The sequence below is a fragment of the Desmodus rotundus genome, chromosome 2, assembly GCF_022682495.2.
Source record: "Desmodus rotundus isolate HL8 chromosome 2, HLdesRot8A.1, whole genome shotgun sequence".
Classification (NCBI taxonomy): domain Eukaryota; kingdom Metazoa; phylum Chordata; class Mammalia; order Chiroptera; family Phyllostomidae; genus Desmodus; species Desmodus rotundus.
In genome coordinates, this window is record NC_071388.1 from 154,042,636 (window position 1) to 154,064,666 (window position 22,031).

Here is a 22,031-nt window from a genome sequence, read left to right on the forward strand (position 1 = left end):
TATATGGTAGTACTTATAATACAAATTCTTTCACAGAAAACTTTTTGATGGTCAATGTGTATTGTTACCATCAACAGCAACTAAAGTTTAATTTTTTTCGTGTGGTGATCTTTCAAAATTCTGGTATAAAAGTTGGGAATCAGTGATGAAAGATCATGTACAGATATGCAAAAACTTCCCTGAAGCACAGATAAGTGATATCTATTATTTTTATTCATATATTGATTGATTGACTGACTTGAGAAAGAGAGAGAGACAGAGACAGAGATGCAGAAAGAGAGAAACCAATTTGTTTTTCCCTTTATTTATGCATTTATTGTTTGATTCTTGTATGTGCCCTGACTGAGGATTGAACCTGCAACCTTGGTGTATGGGGATGATGCTCCAACCAGCTGAGCTGCCCAGCCAAGACACATAGTGACTTTTACCTGTCCTATTTTCAGTGACTATCAATTTCAATATAAGTATGATTTTTATAGTTTCTCTCTGTTTTCTTATAAGATATTTAAGGATATTCAGTGAAGATGAAGTTCCTAAAGTTCTTTTAGCCACTTTTCTCAAAGACAACTCGCACAAATTTGCCCTTTCATGCAGTTTATCACTAGAACAAAATATTATATTTTCACAATTACTGGTAGAAGTCTCCTAAAAATATTACATACTTTTCCTGTCTTGTTGTTTAATATCTTACAAGTATACAGTAATTATATTTTGCTTCAACTTTTAGTTGTTCTCTTCCCTTCTTGCCTAGAAGGGAATGCCTGATTCTAGAAATCTTCATCCATCTCCTCCTCAACCTCTAGTCCCTACTACTTTGCTCTTTCCAAATGCCAGAGTTTGAAAGACCTGTTTCTAATGGGAATCCATTAAAAAATAATTATATGTGAGGTCACCTAGACTTCACTTTGAAACAAGGGATATGAAAAGATATTTGGATGTTCAAAAGCTTTTGTATTCAATTCTTGATTTTAGGCTATGTTCCAGAGACTTGGAGAATGAGAACACTTGTACAATGAATATAGTTATTCATAATTATATTTATCAGACCATACTACTTAATAGCTACATGTATTTGATCTAATTTCATCAATGAGATACTTAGTGCTTATTTTTTGCGAACGCCTTAACTACTGTTATAGTCCAATGTGGATCCAAATTTGCTGTCGTACAGACTGTTAATCCCTTCATCTACTGGCATTTTTTCCAAAACAAAGAGCACATCACCTTTAAATCAGAATAAACGTTCATCTGCAATTCTCACATTACCTCACTTTTATCTCCCATTATATTTATCTTTCGATGTTCCATTTTCTGTTTTAGTCCACGAGCACTTTGAGAGCTGCATACACCTCTATTCTTTCCTATGAAGAGTGCTTTATTCATGAGAGGCACTCAATAAATAGTTGTTGAATTAATTAATCAAGTTCAAAGAATGATAGTTTAAACTCCAACAGCTATAACAAAATCCAAAGCTAAAATACAGAACATTTTGGAGTAAAGCATATTGTATGGTGAAATGAATGATTTATTGGAGGGTCTCAATTTTATAGTGACCAAATAGTTTGTTAATATTTAGACATCTGATACACACACACAGACATGGAAGTAGCAGTGGTTCTTATTCTGATTTATTCCTAAATAAATAAGAAGAAAAAACAACTTTGGTAAGAATTATTATCAGTTGAGTTTTTGATTAGCAGCTAGTAGAACATTAGTCAACAGTTTTCAAAAAAGAGACCAAGACAATTCAATGGGAAAATATTTTTTCAACAATTGGTGCTAGAAAACTAGATATCTTAATGCACAAGGAAGAATTTGGACCCATGCATAACACCATACAAAGATTAGTTCAAAATGCATCATAGATACAGTATTTTTCTGACTATAAGAGGCACGGGACCATAAGACTTCCTGCAGCGGCGACCCTGCTCCTGCCTCCTGTGACCCCGCTCCACTGCTGCCCCCCCACCCCAGTGAGCCAGGTAAGCTACATTCAGACTATAAGACTCGCCCCGATTTTCCTCCCAAATTTGGGGGGAGTGCATCTTATAGTCCGAAAAATACAGTATAAATATTAAAGCTAAACTATAACATTGTTTGAAACATATGAGTAATGCCCTGGTTGGGTAGCTCAGTTGGTTGGAGTGTCCTCCAAACACTCCAGGTTGGATATTGGATTCCCAGTCAGGGCACATGCAAGAGTCAGCCAATGAATGCATAGATAAGTAAAACAAAAATCGATGTTTCTGTTTCTCTCTGTCTCTGTCTGTCTCTTCCCCTTCCTCTATGTTCATAGCAGTGTTATTTACAATAGCCAAGGTCTGGAAACAGTCTAAGTGCCCATCAGTAGATGAGTGGATAAAAATGGTGTGGTACACTTACACAATGGAATTCTACACAGCAGGAAAAAGAAGGAGCTCCTACCCTTTGTGACAGCATGAATGAATCTGGAGAATATTATACTAAGCAAAATAAGCCAGTCAGAGAAAGATAAATACCATAAGACCTCACTCATATGTGGAATCTGATGAACAAGATAAAACCAGAGGCATGGATACATGGGATGGACTGACAGATCTCCGAAGGGAGGGAAGGAGGGGGTACTAGAGGAGATTAGCCAAAGAACATACATGTGTATGTGCATAGCCAATAGACAAAGACAACAATGTGGTGAAGGCTTGGTGGGGCAGGGGCTTGGTGGAGGAATTAAAAAGGGAAAAGTGGAGGATATCTGTAAATTTCAACAGTAAGAAAAAATAAATAAAAATAAAAGCAATAAACATATTTGGGTGAGGACTAAAAAAATCCACAATGAGATACCACACTGCACCCACCAGAATTACAATCATCAAAAAGACAGACAATAACAAGTGTTGTTGACAATGTGGAGAAACTGGAATCCTCATACATTGCTGGTGGGAATGTAAAATGGTACAGCCATTTTGGAAAACATTTTGGCAGTTTCTCACAATCTTACGTTGGTATATTATATGACTTGGTAATTTCACTCCTGAGTACCTAACCAAGGGAAAGGAAAATATACATGCATATAAAAACTTCTGTGGGAATACTCATACAGCCTTATTCATAATGGACAAAAAGTAGAAACCTTCCAAATATCCATTAATTGGTGAATGGATAAACAAAATGTTTATTATATCCATATAATGAATTATTGCTGGGCAATTAAAAATAATAAAGTACTGACACATGCTGCAACACGGATGAGCCTCAAATATGTTAGTAAGTGAAAGAAGCAAGATGCAAGAGATGATGTACTGCATGCTTCCAATCCTATGGAATATCAACAGGCAAATGTATAGAGAGACAAATTAAACAATGGTGCCCAGGGCTGAGAATGGGAGTTGGAAGCGACTACAAAGGGCATTATGCTGTTTTCCAGTTCAATGGACATGCTCTAAAATCAAGTTGTGACAGCTGCACAACTCTGTAAATACACTAAAAAGCACTGAACTATAAAAGACGCTAACACCACAATGATAATCACGTCAGCAGTGATAATTAATTGATTCCCTTCCTTTTTTATGAATCAGAGTTCTTGATCTTTATCCATTACTTTTCTTAGGGTTTCAAGAAGGTGAGAATTGTGTAAAAATAATGATGACAACATCTGAATGAAGTCCAGAATGATTATTCTTTATAAAATGACTATTACGTTAAATCTGGTTCTGCATTCATTCTGTTATGATTTACATTTGTTGAGGAAGATCTGGCAGCACATAGATATGTAGCTGAAATTCTAATAGCCTTTTCACATAATTGAGAATAGTCTTCTCTGATGGTCTATCAGAACTAGACAAGTGGAATTTGAGAAACAATCAATAACCTCATCACTGCTACACTAAAATTGATTAATTTATGTTGCACTTTGAATGGATCTATTATCCATGCATGATTTTGTATCGTTATCCATTGCTCATTTGTAAAACATCAGTTGACTGAATTATACAGATCTTTGAAATGTTGAAATATTTCATTATTTCATTATCCATCTGCTAACATCACTATTAATGGCGTCAGAATATCATTTAAGTTTTTGAGAAACTGTTGAGCTCATGGTGACAGATACAAGTTTTCCAAAATTCTCATTTATCTCTTGAAAGTTCAAATGTTTTCACTGGTAACAAATACTGTCAGTTATTTTCCTTTATGACAGGCTCACTTCATTCATTTTCAAAAAAATCATCTGTCAAATAACCAAGTCGGAATAACCACAATTTGTCTGTCAGTCATTCTTTAAAGTAAAAATGAGCCTCATAGAAAAGCAGCTAGTTCGGCATGCAATTCAAACAATTGCACAGGTTTTCCTGGGGTTTTTTTTGAGTCAACTATCATCATACTTCGGCATGTGACAGGTTATTTTTTATGTGTATTTTCCATTTCAGCACACAGAATACTTAAAATACGTGGACTTGCATGTTTAGATGAAATAGTATTAATACGTCTTACTGCTTCATCAAAGACATTTCTTTAGTAAAACTGGCAGTTAATTTTATTTATTTACTGACTTATTTGTACTGGGAGTGAATGACAGTGAAGACTACTATGGCTCCTACTAGGTTTGGTTTTACCGTCGTGACAAACGTTAAGGTGTTAAGGCCAGGAGTTTTAAGTGTTCTCGCACCGTAAGTGCAAATGCCAATATAGTGAAAAGGGCAAAAAAATGTTTTTGTATAATTATGAATAGTTTTGATGTGATGAACTCCCTAAAAAGTTTCAAGGGAATTCAAGGTGGTCTGTGGACCATGCTTTGAAAATAGCTGCAGAAATCATGTTAGTAATTTTTTATTTCTTGGATTATATTCTTTATACATCAAAGACTATGAAGATAGGGAGAACACAACTGTGGAAAATTTGTACATAACAGCAGAGGAAGGGTTAAAAATGAAATGAAAAAAAAAAAGAGGGTAAAACAAAACGCCTAGGAATGAGAAAATAATAAGAGTAAAGGAGAGAAGTAAGATAAGGTTTGGCCCCAGAGAAGAGAGAGTTGCGGTTCCATTCTTTGTTATTCCACAGAGAGTTTTAGGAGATACCCCTCTTATTTATTTTTCTTTGCTTACTTCTATTTAACTTACTCAATATGTGTACACTTCTTTTTAGGAATGTCTTCAAAAAGTGCCCTTGGCTTCATTCATACAGTTTGATCTACAATCCTCCAAATGCTTTAAAAAAATGGTGTGCCATCTTCCAGACTCCTTAAAATCACCGATGCCTGAAACACCGAGGCCCAGGTATCACTGAAACGATGGCATTCCAGACCTGAAACCAGTCTGTTGCCTCTTTGGTTTTGTTCCAACAAACTGACATACATAGTCCAAAATACCACTGGCCTTTTAAATGGCATATCACATTCCAGGGTGCTATCAAAACTGCTGCCTGGTAGCATTTGTCAAGTCTCAAAGTAACCCTTTCCAGGGTTTTCAAATTCCCTGACTTTCTTAGATTGGAATATTTTATGTAACAGAATTCTCTTAGCTTTCCCTTCTCTCTGAGTAAGTAATGAAAAACCCTGAACTCTGGTTTCTTTTTTTTTCACTCAATATTTCTTTTTAATGTGTAAATTATTAATAACTGCTTAAAAATAAGCCAGATACTGTTATCTAAGCCTTGTCATTAACCATTTATTTCCCTTTGCACAGATTCCTCCCACTATACCCTAAACACAAATAATTCACATCTCCAAAAGCAACATATACTAACTACCCTCATTGCTCCACTCTGCCACCTCTGGCTCAACACTGTTAATTTACTCTTGTTGTCATTCCATTTGCTAACATTGGTGATTTTTTAACTTGGTGTTGTCAATTTGATTAGTTTTATTTTATATAGTTTAAAAACTTATGTGCATACTGTTAGTATTTGCATTTATGTTTGCTTTTGTTTTTTAGTGTTCTCAATCTGAGGTTGAGTTTCACTAACATCGTGTATGTAGACTATTCTCAATTTTGTTTGGGCGAAATTACTCTTCCTGAGGGGGAAACTAGTTTGGTGGGACTGTCAGTCAAGGGGCCCTGTTCAAGTTCATAATCCAAACTTGACTACCAGATATTCACTTCCTAGCATTTTAATTTTCAACCTTAATGTCAAAAAACTCCTGCAAGCAATAGAAATGATTCATTTCAGGAGATGGCAGCACCTTGCAGAAACTGCCAAACGTCCCAATCTAGGCCACCTGACTACCACAGCCCTCCTTACTCTTACCATTTCCAGTGTCTAGACTTTAGGGCTCAACTCTGTGAGCTATAATAACTTTCCAAACATTGTTCTTATGTTCAAATAAACTTGTTCCAGTTGCTTATTTAAACACTTTGAAATTAATTATTTTATTTACACATTCCTCACAACTACCCAATATTTCATATGGTTTTGTCACTTTTCTCATTGCAACAATAAAACACCTTAAGTCAGTAAACTTATCATAGATTATAAATATAAACACGACATTAGAGGTGTACAAGTGATATCAATGTCACTACCATTTCACTTCTGCTCACGTTGTTATTCATCATGCCTCTTTAATACAAACCTAATTAACTGCCTTCAGTGGACTATTAACAAATAGACAGACAACTCTATATGATCCAGTGGGAGGAAGTCATAAATAATGAAAAACCAACCATAGTATAACAACAATTTTATTAACAACAAAATATGACATCGGTTTCAATCTTCATGCTCATTATTTTAGCAATGATACGTATAGCCAAAGACAACTGCTATGGACTGAATTGTGACCCCTTCAAAATTCATATGATGAAGTCCTAACCCATAGTATCTCACAATGTGACTGTATTTGAAGATAGAGCCTTTAAAGAGGTGATTAAGGTAGAATGAGGCTATTAGAGTGAGTCCTATTACAATCCGACTGTTGTTCTTATAAGAGGAAATTTGGATACAAAAAAGACACTAGGGATGCATACACACACACACACACACACAGAAAAAAATACGTGAGGACACATTGAGAATGCTGCCATTGGCAAGTCCAGAAGAGAGGCCTCTGAGAAAAGCAAACCTGCCAACAACTTGATCTTGGACTTTTTCTAGTTCCTAAGCTATCCATTCTATGACATTTTGTTGTGTCAGCCCCAGAAAGCTAATAAAACCACCAGACCTGCTCGAATGGAATTCCTCTATGTTAATTCCTATGGCTTCCCTCCAATGGTGTTTATGAAACAAAGCAGACCAGCAATGTATATCAAAAAGAACGTGGGTAATGTCTGTATAAGTTTGGGAAAGCAGGTGCAATACATTAGAGATGTTTCTTAGAAATAACTAGTAATCTTTCCCCCAAAATATTAGCTCATTACCAAACTGCACATCATTATCATCTTAAACTTTCAGTACAGTAAAAAATGAATATAATTTCAACTAAAAATTTTTGACATGAAGTTAGGTCAAAAAAGTGTTTAACAGTTAAGGGCATATAGGTCAATATTCTTTTACTTTAAAGTTAGGAAGATTCTCAAAACAGGAGACCATCGCGGCTCTTTTTCTAAATAATGAAGTTGTCCCTAGCACCCATTGTATAAAAGTATTGCTACAGTAATTTGCTAAAACATAGATGCCCATAAATATGGCACGGCCAACTACATTAACAAGGCAATGGGGGAAGACCAGCCTTTTAAACAAACAGTGCTAGGATAACTGGATACCAATTTGTAAAAGAATGAAGTTAGACCCCTACCTCACATTACACATAAAAATTGCCTCAAAATGGATCACAGACCTAAATGTAAGAGGTAAAACTATAAAACTTGTAGAAAAAAATACAAAAGTAAGTTTTCATGACTTTGGATTGGGCAATGGTTTCTTATATATAACATCAAAAACACAAATGACAAAGGGAAAAAATTAAAGCCAAAGATTATAGATACTTCATCAAAATTAAAGCCAAGATTGTAGATGGAGCACCAAAGGATCAATAGGCCCTATGAGAGGTCAAGGAGTTTTGACCATTTATAGGGATAAAATAAGACCCAAGGTCTAAGTTAGAATAGAAACTTACATTTGCTAGACGGGAACAAGCAGGTTGGCAGGTAACTGAGAAGGAGTGGGAGCAAAGAGCCAGAAAAGATTAAAAAACAAAACATTAGAATGTAAACTTTGAATGAACAGAAATATAACAAGAAAAGGTTTAATATAGATAAAAATGAAAGCTAACGTTTGTACTTTACCATATTACCTTGAAATCAAGTTAATATTAATGACTCGGCAGAGAATGATGGAAGAGCCTGCGGTGCCCTGACCACCCCAGGGACGTACAGACTGGTTTCCACCCTGAGGGTCTGCTGAGCTCCGCCCCTTCTCCCTTCACTCATTTCAGGGTAAGTCCTCAAGTGCAAGCAAGACCGGGCCACCGGGGCTATTTTTATTTCAACTGATAATTGCAGCAATCTAATCAATAATTTCATTCAAACAGATTTTTGTCATCAACAGTGTCTTTTAAATACTTTTCAGTCCATTTCACTGTATTCCAGGAACCATAGCACTTTTCAAAGAACTTTACAAAAACTGTTAAAACTTTGCATGTGAAAATGACTGTTTTTTTAAACCTAGGAACTTGTCACCATTAAACATAAGACTTAAATTGCTCCCTGATTTGTTTCTTGCAAAAGCCAGGATTAGTTAGAGCACACGCACTAGCACCAGGGATCAGGCCAGTCACCTATTTCAGCTGCTCTCCTGATCGCTCACGAAACAGGTGCCGTTCCTTATACCCTTGAGACACTGTGCCCTTTGGGGCCTTTCTGTTTCCTCCTTTCTCTGCCCAGCATGCTCTTCTCTCACCTCATTCAGATAAAAAATCACTTTCTGCTCCTCCTAAATAGCATTTTTGTAACAGTGTAGAAACATCCTTTCTGATCTTTTCTCCTTTCTTTCCTTGTCATTCAAACTGGCCTCATCCAGCACCCTGACTCACCTGCCTCCCTCCCCCTTGTACGTCCACTCCCTTAAGTATCAAGCCCTCAGGACAATGAGGTTCTGACCCACATCAAACAATGTTAGGAATGAAGCCTGAGGTCTGTTCACCCTAGGGACAGAGTTTCAGTCACCCTGGAGATATCATCTAGTCCTCAGTTGTGTTTCAGTTCCAGGCCCAGAAAAGAGGCAAAACCAGAAGTCATGGCTGACATCAGGACCAGATGCACTGATCAACTACCCCCGACCCTAGTGCCCACCCGGCAGTAGAGGCCATGACCTGAACACAACCCTAACTCCCTTAGTCACCAGGACAAATGATTTAACCCATCCGGGGGAAGGGGAAGCCACTGGGGAGCCAGATCATTAGCATCAGCTCACCTGTCTTCTGGCGAGGACCACTTCCGATAAGTAAACCCTTACTTTCTGTGCTGCAAACTCCTGTTCTTGTCTTATTGAGCTTTGATGCGTGCAGACAAATGGACCCCTTTAGTCCAGTAACATTGTCTTCCTTCCTGCCCCTCTTGCCCTCACTATTGCCTTATCCTGCTACATTTTTCTTCAAAGAACATACATTCACTATTATTTCATTACACATTGATTTGTCTATTGTCTACCTCCATCACTATACTGAAAACACCATGTGGGCAGGAATTTTTACTATAGGAGGGCACTTACTACTTTTTTAATGAATGAATATAGTAGATTTAGGGAAATAATTCTAAACCGAAGTATTTTGCAATTTGCGGCATGTAAGAAAGCAGATGAAATTACAGCCGCCATGTACAGAGTGCACCAACCTGAGTCCTGAGCATCAGGGCTAAGCCAGCTGTGGCCCTACAGTCACGCTGGTGACAGGACCAGCAAGAGCTCAGACATGGCAGCCAAACTGCCTGGGTTCAAGTTTGGGCTCTGACACTTACAAACGGTCTGACCAAGGGCAAGCTAACTTAACCTCACTGTGCCTTGGTTTCCTCATTTATAAATTGAAGGTTAATAATAGCACCTACCTCATGGAATTAAATGAGAAAATATTTGTAAGTGCTGCTTAGAATAGTGGCTGGTACCAAACAAATGCTATATATTTTTGTTAAATATAATAATGTGAACTTCAAAACATGGCCTGAAAAATTTGGAAAAGCACAGTGGGGGAATATGGCTTAACTATTTTTCTGATCACAGTTATTCTCATAATAACTCTTTCCCACCTCTACCCTATACCAATATAATCTAAACTGAGCTGTGAAACGTGCTTAATTGACTAATCAGAATTTCAAAGGGAAGTGATTACTTCACAGTCACAGCCCCATTGACTCTGAGTTGAAGATTGCAAGAGCTTCAATTGCTGATTTCATTCTCCCTCACTCCTCTCCTTTCTCATCCTCTCCCTGTCCCTGGGAGCTGGAAGATCATGTCTTGGTACTTACAGGGAGGAAGTGACAGGATTGGCCTCTGCAACTACCCAGAGGAAAATACCTGGTATGGGCCCCCCAGCCTAAATTCTGGAGGGATGCTTTTATGTGTCAAGCACACAGCAATATAAACTGGTGAGGACTGTCTGGTCTGTAAAGTGTTAGGGGTAACTCCAAACAAGCCCCAGGCTTCCCCTCAACCCCCAGAGAAGGTGCCTTTTCCCTCCCTGAATCTCTGGGTTCCTTGACAGTGCCCTCTACATAAGGAGCTAGAATGTTTCTTACTGGACTCTTCTGGGAAATTCCAGGGTTTTCCTCTGTTGGTGGCCGGAGAGTTTACTTCTGGGGCTCTAGTCTGTTCCTTCACGCCAGTATCTCTGCTTGGTAAGGCAGAATCCTGCCTGAGATCCCCAGCGCCTTCTTGGATACTGTATAATTAACTAGGCCTCCAATTGTGCCTTCTTCTCCCTTCCCATAGATGGAGAAACCCTCTCAACCATGCCTTAAAGGGAAACTGCCCTAATAAATGAGTCTCCAAATAGAAAATATCACAGAAAGTGGGGCCACGTAAATGGAGACTATTAGTATCAGCTGCAAAATCCAGCCAATTATTTTCACCAGTACGAGCATTCTGGATGCACTGGCCGCTTAAAGAAATATTTCGAAAAACAGAACAACAATGTCAAGAGGGAAGAAAAAAAGTCTTCAAATGAGTTGCAGTGAGTTTAATGAAACTAATTCCTCTGCTAGGTTGGTGTGATATATAACCAGCCACTCTGCTCTGTTCTAGTGGTTTATAATGTTACTTCACCCTCTCCACTAAATTGTTTTCCGTAAATCTCTGTGGCCATCCATTCCTGTCTACACATTATGTTCCTAAAATAGACACCATCTAAAAATCTCTTCAAGGAGCTTTGTGGAAGAAGGCCTAAATTGCAACACTGCTCCTAGAGAGGGGTGCGTGCAACGGCTTGACAGGAATTACAGAAGCAACCACCACGAAAGGAAGGCTTGCAGGAGTTTTTCACCATAGTTATTCTGCTTCCCAAATGCACAGATGAGGGGAAGAAAGTGTCAGACGCCCAGTGAACGTGCAGAAGCTCCAGTTGCATCACCCTGGCTTGCCAGGTATTGCAGCAAATAGGAAAGGTAAGCTACCCACTGCTCCTAAAGCAAAAAATCACCAGCCTCAGCACGGAATTTTCCTATTTCTGTTTGGCAACATCCTCTTGGGATGATTTAAAGTGTTTTGTAGAGAAATACGTTCTGTTACTACACTAGCGCATCAGAAAACACCATGTGAACCTGTAAATCCATAGAAAAAGCAGCCACATTTTATAAGTGTAATAACAACAGTGGCTGGCAATTTGCAAGTTTGCTACTGCATCTCAGAAATATTTAGTCACATGCACATATGGACAGAACGTTACCCTGCCTTGGCTTTAGTTGTTTCATCAGACACGTAAAAAGCACCTACCACCCTCTTTGGATGGATTTGTTAAAGAGGAGTGACGCCCGTCAGTGAGTAACTGAAGGGAACAAAAAGAAATATGAGAAGTAAACGTGGTACGGGGGTGGCGTCAACCACATGCCTCAAACAGGTAGGAGAGAGGGAATCCATGATAATGAAGCCTTTAAAAAAAGCCTTCTGTCCACCCAGAGGCATTTCTTGTGCCAGTTGGAAAATCAAGACGGTTCACACTGGGAACAGAACAGCATCTGCAGCATCATTGCTGACAGTGACCTCTGTCTAATTAAAAGTAACTCAGTATCTCCCATTTAGCATTCTACAGAAGGAAGATTCTTGCCCACAGCCCTCAAGCTCTCTCTCTCTCTTTGGCATGGTCAATCGGAGTTGGGGGAATACATCACTGGCCCCGTCTTGCCCAAGCCATGAGGCATCTCTCCTAAAAGCCCAGCCTCTGCCCGAGGAGGCTGAACACCCCTGCAATGCTAGGATCCAGCAGCGGCCCCACTGCCGTCTCTTCCTGGGCTGAACACTGAGATCTAATTTTTGCTCCCTACTTAAGAACACTATGACCTCTATTCACAGCTAGTCCAGTTCTAAAGCACCAGGGAAAGAGGGGGCTTCAAAAGCAGACCTTGAATAAGGATCAAAGCAAGCAAAGGCATCATCTGGCTGGGTTCCAAGCTATTTCAAGCCAAAGAATTGCATCTTGTATCAAAATGCTGAACTGCAAAACAAACCTGATTTCAGTTAGTGGAAGGTTGAGAGGGGGAGGGGAAGAGGAGGAGAAGGGGGAGAGGGAGGAGGGGGATACTTGGTTAGAATTCACAGACAAAAATGGACTTCCTGCTTTGCCCAAAATGTATTTCCATGGGCTCTTTTCCCAAAGGAATAACGAGAGGGAATATGTCTAACAGCGCAACGAAACAACCAGATAGCTTACCTGATAAAAAGGAAAATTACCCATCTGCAGTGAGGAACTGCATCTCCCAGAGACCAGATGATAACAACGTGCCTTCAGTTGCAATTGTTCAGATTCCTTCTTGCAGAAGGTGACCAAGTAGTTACAGGGGCTGCAGTCTTGCCGGGACAGAACACGCGTACAGAAACACACACAGGCACACAGATACACATACACCAGAGACCTCCGCAGTATCCTCTCGGCTTCATCCTGGCCTCACTCTCTGGTACCTAATACAAATCAGCAAATAGCTTGTTTAAAAAAAAAAAAAAGTCGAGGTGGCACCTTACATTATATCACCATCTAGTGGCCCAATGTTAAATTTGTTCTCATCGGCTGCATTTGTCTGTGCTGCTTTCTCAACCTCTTTTTCTCAGCCTCCTCCTTTCCCTTTGACTCTCTCATTCTTCCTCCCTCTTCTTTCTCCTTCATTCCTAACTGGACTATCCTCTCAAACACCTAATGACTCAAAGATTAAAAAGTTGAGAACTAAGTATAGATATCTTCAAATATAGCAAATAACTTGTGTTTTTTTTCCATTTTATTTTTGTTTAAAAGTATTACTTTATTCCTATTATGAATCTTTATGTTTACAAATTATAGAATTTGTGAATAAAATTTTATTAGTGTTTCTGTTCCACCAGGAAAATTCGGATGGTCCTTTATTACAAATTTATGGTTTTCCATTGGAAATCCTAAAATTTTTCTCATTTTAAATATTGTGTTTAAATATTAGGCTCTGTGTTATAGAGAACAGCTCAGAGTGAGAAGATGTGAGTTTTACTTCAAGTTAAACAACAATTACCATGTGCCTTGGAGCCAGTCAACAAACTCTTCTATGAAAACTTACATTTTCCCCATTATCTTCATCTCTAATTAGAAGTTAAGCAAGACTATCTCCCCACTCTAAATGTCTATGCTTTTATTATCTTTTACCACAATGTTTCCCTATCTTGTGAACATGACCTAAAGCTTAATTACAATAACATATTTTAGTCAGCAAATTTTTAATACAATTAGGTATTACCTCTTGATAGAATTACAGAGGCCATATATATGTATCAGGTTTTCCTAAGACAATGGAGAATCCATGTGAAACTATACATAATTCCAGAAACTGAGAGTCATTTTCTATGTTATATAATTTTATATACTATACTTTAAAACAGAAAGAGTTTTTAACATTTGGTCATGTACAAATGCACAAACAAACATAGGCAGATAGTCATTCGCAATAATTGCCAGGAAATGTTTTATCCTGGTTGTTTTCCACCTAACATACTTATTGTTAATCATTGTTGCATGTGTTTTACCTTTTTTTTCCAACCCAGGCATATGTCCTGACTGGGAATTGAACTGGCGACCCTTTGGTTCACAGGCTCATGCACAATCCACTGAGCCACACCAACCAGGACTGTTTACTACTTTGGGTTTTTTTTTTAAATTGTTGTTCAAGTACAGTTGTCTCCATTTTCACCCCACCACACACCCCTGCCCCACCCAACTCCACCTCCCACCCTTGAACCTACCCCCTTTGGCTTTGTCCATGTGTCCTTCATACATGTTCCTTGATGGCCCTTCCCCTATTATCCCTTATTATCCCTCTCCCCCTTCCCTTTTGGTTACTGTCAGTTTACCATTTATTGAATGATATCATTTTCAATATTTTCTTTTTCTTTTTCTTTTTACTACAGGATTGTATGATAGTTACTATTAATATTATTATAGTTATTTCCATTGTAAAGTTGAGAATTCTTATGTTTTTCTCAGCCTTATCAACAAGGCTCAAGGCCACACAGAGTTTGCAAAGCAGGGAAACTACGGCTCTTGGTCCCCAAATCAATAGTTCGTTGCAACATATTCAAAAGTCTACCTTTCTTTTTTGTTCTAGAATTGCAAGAATGTAATTTTTATTTTTATGTTTGAGAAACATTTACTAACCCTTGTTTGTAATTACTCATGGCCCAACTTCTTATACATAAAAGAAAGAAATTAAGTAATCATTTTCTGCTCCAGATAAAAAAAATTCTACACTTTCACAAAGGCCAATTAAGGTAGCAAGAACACATTAATTAAAGTTATTCAGTGTCTGGGAAATGGTGTTGCTCAGTCTCTGGTACAGTCAGAGCAATGGTGAAAGGAACCAGAGAGATAGGTGACCAATATTATTAAATTATTATAATAATTATTACAGGATGAATTACAGGTAAATTATTATCAGGATTTAGAGATGAAGAAATGGAAAATATGTGAAAATGCATTTTCTAAAAATTTTAGACTAAGACATTCCATGTAAATAGTACTCATGGTTCAGACATAGGAGATAAAAAGTAAGAACACCCCTCATCACCTGCTTTAATGCCTTCCAATTGCTTATTACAGGCCTCAGTTTTTTGAGTGTCTGCTCATAACAGTCTTCTCTGTAGCTCTCGGTCTCTGATCCCCAGAGATGAACCTGTGCCCCAGGTCAGAGAGGACCAGAGCAGCGGAGGTGTCCGACCACCTGACCTAATCAAAGAGGACCGCTACGTATGATTCTAGCAGCCGTAGGGTCCAGCTTTCCTTCTCAATGCAGACTCGGGACCAGGTGGGCAAGGGCGCTGAGAGAAAGGAATCTTGCAGGTATGAAGAAGTAGTGACAGAAAGAGCCAGGAAACTCTCATTGACTTCGTATTTCTGGCTCCTGTCCTTCCCAAGATCCAGATACTTTCCTGATTTGGGGTGCCATGGTAGACAAAAATAAACCCATTTTTGCTTCATTGAACTTGGTTTCTGTTACTCAGTAGAGTCTTTACCATTTCATTCACGGCAGGAATCCAAAAGCCCTCTCCCTTAGAAAACTATCAAATACTGCTCATTTTGGAGGCACCTGGCGCCTCATTTATTTACTCCCTCACGTTACTGCTATATGCCAGCCACCTTTCCAGATACTGAGGGTGCCTCAGTGAAGAATGCAGATCGACATCCTTCCACTGTAGAGTTTACCCCGAGACTTCAGACCAATGGAAAGGCGCGCTGCTTTCAATGCCCCACCCCTTTCCAGCTCTGCATCTTTGTTCACAATCTTTACTTCTCTTGACAGACCTTCCCCCCATCTGTACATAGAAAATTCTACCAATGTATTAGGTCGTGTATTCTTTTTTCTCTAATGTCTTTCTTGTTTTTTCTGTAGGTAGTATCCATTTTATTTTGTGAAATATGGTTATTTGTTAAGTTGAAAGCACTAGACATAAGAACAAATGGCTGTTCCGATACAGATTCAGAATAAAAAAAGGCCAATATCCCACCCATTGCACAATGAGTGTGTGTACCAACTGGACGGCTCGCCGTTCTGTACACGAGACATGTCATCCGTCAGACTGAAGCAGTTTGGCAACACTTCTAACTTCAAATAGTCCTCACGTAAGGCCTGGCATAAAAGCAAGATGTGAGATTTTTACTAAATTAGTGTAGTGTACACTTAAAATCACGTTTTCATAAAAGTTGGCAAAATACAAATTTACGTGAAACGTTACTATGTGCTACTTTGTAATACTGTTGCACTTGTCTCTTCTGTCCTCGTGCTGAGAGTTTTATCTGCATATTTGCCTCCCCAATGATAAACTCTGTGGAACAAGCTTTTCATTTTATTTATCTTTGTGTATCGTTAATTTATTGAGATATAATTTTTTCTTTCTCACTGTTACGTTTCCAGTTTCAAAGAATAAAAAGGTAACTTCCCCCCTTTCCTCCCACTCTTAATGTTAGCCATTGCAGGAGAGCCTCCGTAATCTTGACTCAGAAGGCGGGAAGAATATACACATCGATGTGACAATACTTCTTCACCCTGTGACTGCTTGGACTTGCTAAACTGGCTAAGACGCTCGAGCTGTGCCTTTCCTGTGACAGAATGTCTAACAAGGCAAAGAGAATGAAAGCATAAGGGGTCCTTTGGTCTTTGCACAGTTCTCTCCAGCGTGAGAACTGGATCTTTGGTACAGCATGTTGGGGACTAGCAGCAGCCGTGCCCTGTTCGGTGTGCAAAGGAGTCAGGGCTTATGGCAGTGGGGCATGATCACTGCCCATGAACTTGGGGTACTGAACAGGAAGAGAGGTCACTCAGATGAAAAAAGCTGCACCAGGTCTGTTAGTCTGTCAGTTCTGAGACAGGAGAGTCGTCTGTTGTGATTCAAAATTTGAAAAGAGGGCTCAATATCAGAAGGCTGAAGAATCTGTGTGACTAATATCAGAATATTATTGAATATTTTATTGCATTGAAAATAAAGAAAATTTGTCAAAACATTTTGCCTGATTTCCATATCTTGGAGTTGTGAATCTTTTACCTAGCTGCTTTATAAAAAGAGTAAACTCAATTAATTTGGGGCCTGCCTGGCAGATGGGGGTCATATTTAATCTTTGGCCAAAAACTCCCCAAAGTAATGGTCAAATCATTGTGTTTTGAATTTTTGGTTCCTTTGCTCAGAATTATAAGTTACATTTGAGTCTTAAGGCAGAAAATGCTTATACAATTATCAGTAATTTGTTTGGAAATGTGGCTCACCAAGGGACATGGAGCTGGGTTCTCCCTGTAGGAAAGGGATAGGGATGTTGGTGTCCGGAGTTGAACCTGGACGGTGGTCTGACCTTGGGATGGTGTGCCAGAGGATATAATGGGGATGCCACACAGGCTGTGGGTGGTGGCAGGTCTTCTGATAGAGTGGTGAGTGGCTCCAACATGGGTAGCAAATGCCAGAGCCAGAATTGAACCCAGGCCATATGATTCTACATCCATAGGACCACTGTATTATTACCTCGCTTCAACCCCTGGCTTTGCCTGTTTGTGATCGGAAGCTGGAACTCAGCTAAAACACAGTACTGATATGATCCCACAGTAAACACATTTACCACTTCAGAACAGTGCTTTTGTAGATGTGAATTTCCCAGCCCTTTTTTGTATGCGTAACATTCTGCAAAGACAACGCCAATGCCTTGCTCTCCCCCAGGCATTTACTACCACGGGGCCTTTAGCAGCCACTATTTTAGAAATTAAAAAAAAAAAATTCCTAGAAGAAAATAGTGAACTCTTATGTTTACTTTCTGGGTTAATTTATTATTTTGAAAATGAGCCAGAAGTGAATGTGAAATTTACCTGTTATTAGATAAATAAGTGAAGAAACTGCAATTAAGACCGTTTTAGGACTAGAACCAACTAGTTTTCTTGCAAGTTTCAAGTTATAATTTCTTAATATCATAAAATTGGCCTAATATCTACAGAACATCTTGTGGATATTAGAAAGTGGACATTGGAAACTGTGGTAAAGGCCATGTATCTCCCCCCAACCCCAAACACACAGTCAGCTATTTTATCACACATGGTATCACAATAATTTGGGCCTCCGCCCACTTGAATTACTGAATCACATCCATTATAGGATTGTGATTTTTTTCACTCATAGGTTGCCATGTTTAAAATTACCTACAATGTATTGAGCCTAAATAATTGGAATTGTTTTTCTGACTGATTTTATTTTAAAATGTTTCTCATGTCTGCAGGATCAGTGTGTTTGTGGGCACAGAGAGAAATATTTAAAGTATAACAAAAACATTTCTAAAACGTCTTTAACATTCTCTCAGTAGTAGTAGAGGGGAATAGTAAGGGTTTTCTCACTGCACCACAGTGTGTACTGTAAAGGGAGAGAGAGGGAGAGAGGCTGTGGGATGGGGACCAAGATGGGGTCCAAAGCCTCAGGCCTTCCTTGCTATCACACTCACAGCACTGAGAGCAAACACTGGACGACAAATCCATTGGCAGTCATTTTCCGGGATGCAGTTACTTCTTGTTGAAAGTTTCACTGCCATTTCCTTTCAATTACATAGGCAGTCATTGTGTTGGAGAAGGAAATAACAGTATTCCTAAACTGAGTACGTCAGTTTTATGGACAAGACACGGTAGTACACAAACCTGATTTCTCAAAGGGAAATTGAATATATGAATGTAAAACATCCAATGAAGTCAGCATTGCAGTATTGGTTCAAAATGAGTATTCAATTACAAAACTACTTTTTATCACTTTATAATATTATTCTTTCTCTAGTATACAACCATCTGAGCAACATTTTAAAAAGTTACTTTATCATTTCTTGGTATATACATATATCAAGTCATTATTTATATACCTAAAACTAATTCAATGTTACCTCAATTATATCTCAACTTAAAAAAATCACTGTAGTGTTGTGTATGAATTTTCAGTTTTAAATTCTTTCTTATTTGGAAGCCTGGTTTATTTATTTATTTACTTTTTCATCAGCTAAAGTATAAGATACACTATCAATATTTACTAAGGATGGCATCAATGTCATTTTTCATAACAACAAACTCTCTGCCCTTCCCAAAATAAGCAACCTTCAACAGCTTGCTACCTTCATGTCCTCTGCTTAGAGACCTTCTCTTTTCTGGCCACTTCCCCTCTACCCTTTATATGATTACCTCCCCCCCACCCACCCCCACCCCAATCTCTTTGAGAGCAAGAAAAATATCTTATTTATTTTCCACACATATGCCAGTGTTTGTGGTTGAATAAGGCATTCTCCGAAGATGAACTGATGCCATCTGCTGATTACTATGAATCAAAAATCCCAGAATAAAATTCCACAAAAATTTGTATGTAGGACAAATTAACTTTTTAAATCTTATAAAACACAATGCCAACAGACACAAATGTTTATCACTGCTTTATGGAGAAGATAATCATTGAGGAATTGTGGAGCTCAAAAGTCCTCAGAGATCATCCAGACAAGGATTCTTGATTTGGATATGAGGAATGATGTCATGAGAAGCAATGTGACTTGTCCAAGGTCACACAGCTAGTTATATCCCACAAAAGTCCGTTCAAAATGTTTCCACGTGATGGAAATTAATATTGAGTAGGTACATCAGCACATAAGAAGCAAAATGGAACTGAGTGGAATATTTCTAGAAATGCCACAATTGATTTTCACTCATGTTTTGACAGAGAGAGGGATGTGATGGAGTGAATGATTGCAGTTACTGTTTAAAAAGGTGATGGACTAACCAACATTGGTTTTAGCAAAGGTTAAAGAAAGTGACCGTCCTTCAGTCTAGCTCCAAGTACTGATCTTAAATATTAATTAACCACAAAGGGTTCAAGCTCAAGGGCATGAGTACCAGCCACTCAGAGTGTAACACTGACAGATTTCAGGAATGCAGTCCCAAAGAAGGCCCCAGGAAATATCCAGGAAGCCAAAGTCATGAAGTTCTAGAATTTCATTGAAAAGCCAACATATAATCTGTAAACATTTTGCTTCTTTAGAATCATAAACCATATTATATGGCAGTTATTTTCATACATAGAATCAAAATTTAATGTTTTGCATGCTTGAGTTTTATGCCTTTCTTTAAATATATAAAGGTTCCATAAAGCTTAGATTCTTGAAACAAGATCAAATACATCACAATATTTAAAGTATTATGTCCAGAGCTACTGCCACAGAAGGATAAAGAGAGAAAAGAAGGATAAATGTAAATTGTTAAAGATGCATAAACAATCACAAAAAACTAAGTTACTGTGCTGGGTTCTATTCTGTGCCTACATGTGCTCTTTCCCATCCTCTTAAGTCAATTAAATATTATGCTTGGTTTTTTGCATAATCTATTTCATGTAGCAATCCCTCCCCCCATTTGCAAAGAAGAGTCAGTTAAAGCTAGTGTTAGGAAAAGCATGGTTGATTACTTACTGGTACCCAAATGCCAGTTTGCTTTTTAATATGCCTTTAAATCAACTACATCACTTGTCAACATATAGAAGTTCAATTAGATTTTTTAATGTAGAGGACTGTCTTTACGCTAAAGTAAATACCTGATACTTATGAAGACAACTCTTTACAGAGCAAAAGTGAACTTTGCTATAACTTAGCCCAAGCAAACATGGAATTCCCTTTCTCTTATTGGAATCTTATCAACATCTTTTTCCTTTCATGTTCAAAGGCAGAAAGCCATTGACTTTACCAAGAGCATAGCAGAGCTATCCACAATGCATGCATAGACCATTAGAATTAGGGGCTGTCATATTTCTGTGGGAGAGTAACACCTTCCACACATCCTTCAGCAGTTTCAATCTTCAGAAATCTATTCACAAATTTACACAGATCACATATGATTACATGTCTTCTCTCTCCCCTTGGGAAAAGCAAGAATTCCACTGTGGGCTAAATAATGGAAGAGGTCATTCAGGGTCCACTTTAGGGCTTCAAATTCTTTAGAATAAATTGGAGAATAAGAGGGTAGTCCTCAAGGAGAGTTGAATGATGATTAGCTTAGTACTCCCAGAATGCCTTGGGAATCTTGCAGCTCATGAACTGAGTTGCTGCTTCTGGGATTGTCTCTATTCACACTGGACAGAGCAGAGCATCAGAATGTCTTACCCACAGCAGGGATCACTTGGGGCTTGAGGGTAGGAGAGAGGTGCTGGGCAGCCGTACTCCCATGCCTATGGGCAGTCTCCTATAGCTGGTCTTCTGCAGTTGGGTGAAAGACAAACAGATTTCTCTACTCATTAGAGGATGTTGACATGACAAAACCGCTTTGTCTTAACATTTTTCATGGTACTTGATACCTAAAGAAGCTCAGAGACCAACATACTTGTTTCCTTGCTCAATGCAGTCTCTATGAAAGTCTTTACATTCTGGCTGTTATCATTACATTACATTACATTCCTGCTTGCTGTGGGAAGGAGCAGGCTGGATAGCAGGAAAGGGATCTTTCTGCATTTTTAATGAACACATCTGCCGTATGACCATTTACATTTTCCTCCCCTTTCTCGTTCTGCAACTAAGCAAATACAGAAGGGGATCTTTCCATGACTTTGGCCACGATACAATGCAGAAATTATTTGTCCTTCACATGGTAGTTGCTTCCAAGATTATATATAATTTCAGCTGTTTGTTAATGTCCTAACTCCCTTTTTTTCTGTTCCTCTCCCCTCTGCTCTCCAAGACAGCAGGACCTTTGACTGCATTTCCATCTTTCTGGTTTCCTCTGCAGGGCATCACAGCGGAGCTACCCTTCCACGAAACATCAAGTGTGTTTAAACTGCACCTCTGATTCATTCAGGAACCTGGCAGGAAATAGATGCTACACTCAAAAGGGGTTCAATGAAAATAATTTAATAGAGAAACTTAAAGTAGGTTAAGATAGTTGATGGAGCATCCAGGATTCAGCGATGAAAAGAACCAATGACACCCC

The 22,031-nt window shown here is 38.6% G+C and overlaps 1 protein-coding gene across 1 annotated transcript in view; it reads right to left on the reverse strand.

Moving 5' to 3' along the window:
- Positions 1-21,254, reverse strand: part of LOC112322245 (sodium channel protein type 1 subunit alpha) — a 113,887-nt gene extending 92,633 nt beyond the window's left edge. Inside the window, exons 1-2 of the mRNA XM_024579844.3 lie at positions 21,212-21,254; positions 12,770-13,017 (exon numbers count right to left, since the gene is read on the reverse strand). The gene's annotated coding sequence lies outside the window, so the exon portion shown is untranslated. The remainder of the gene's footprint in view (positions 1-12,769; positions 13,018-21,211) is intronic.
- Positions 21,255-22,031: the final 777 nt, after the last annotated feature.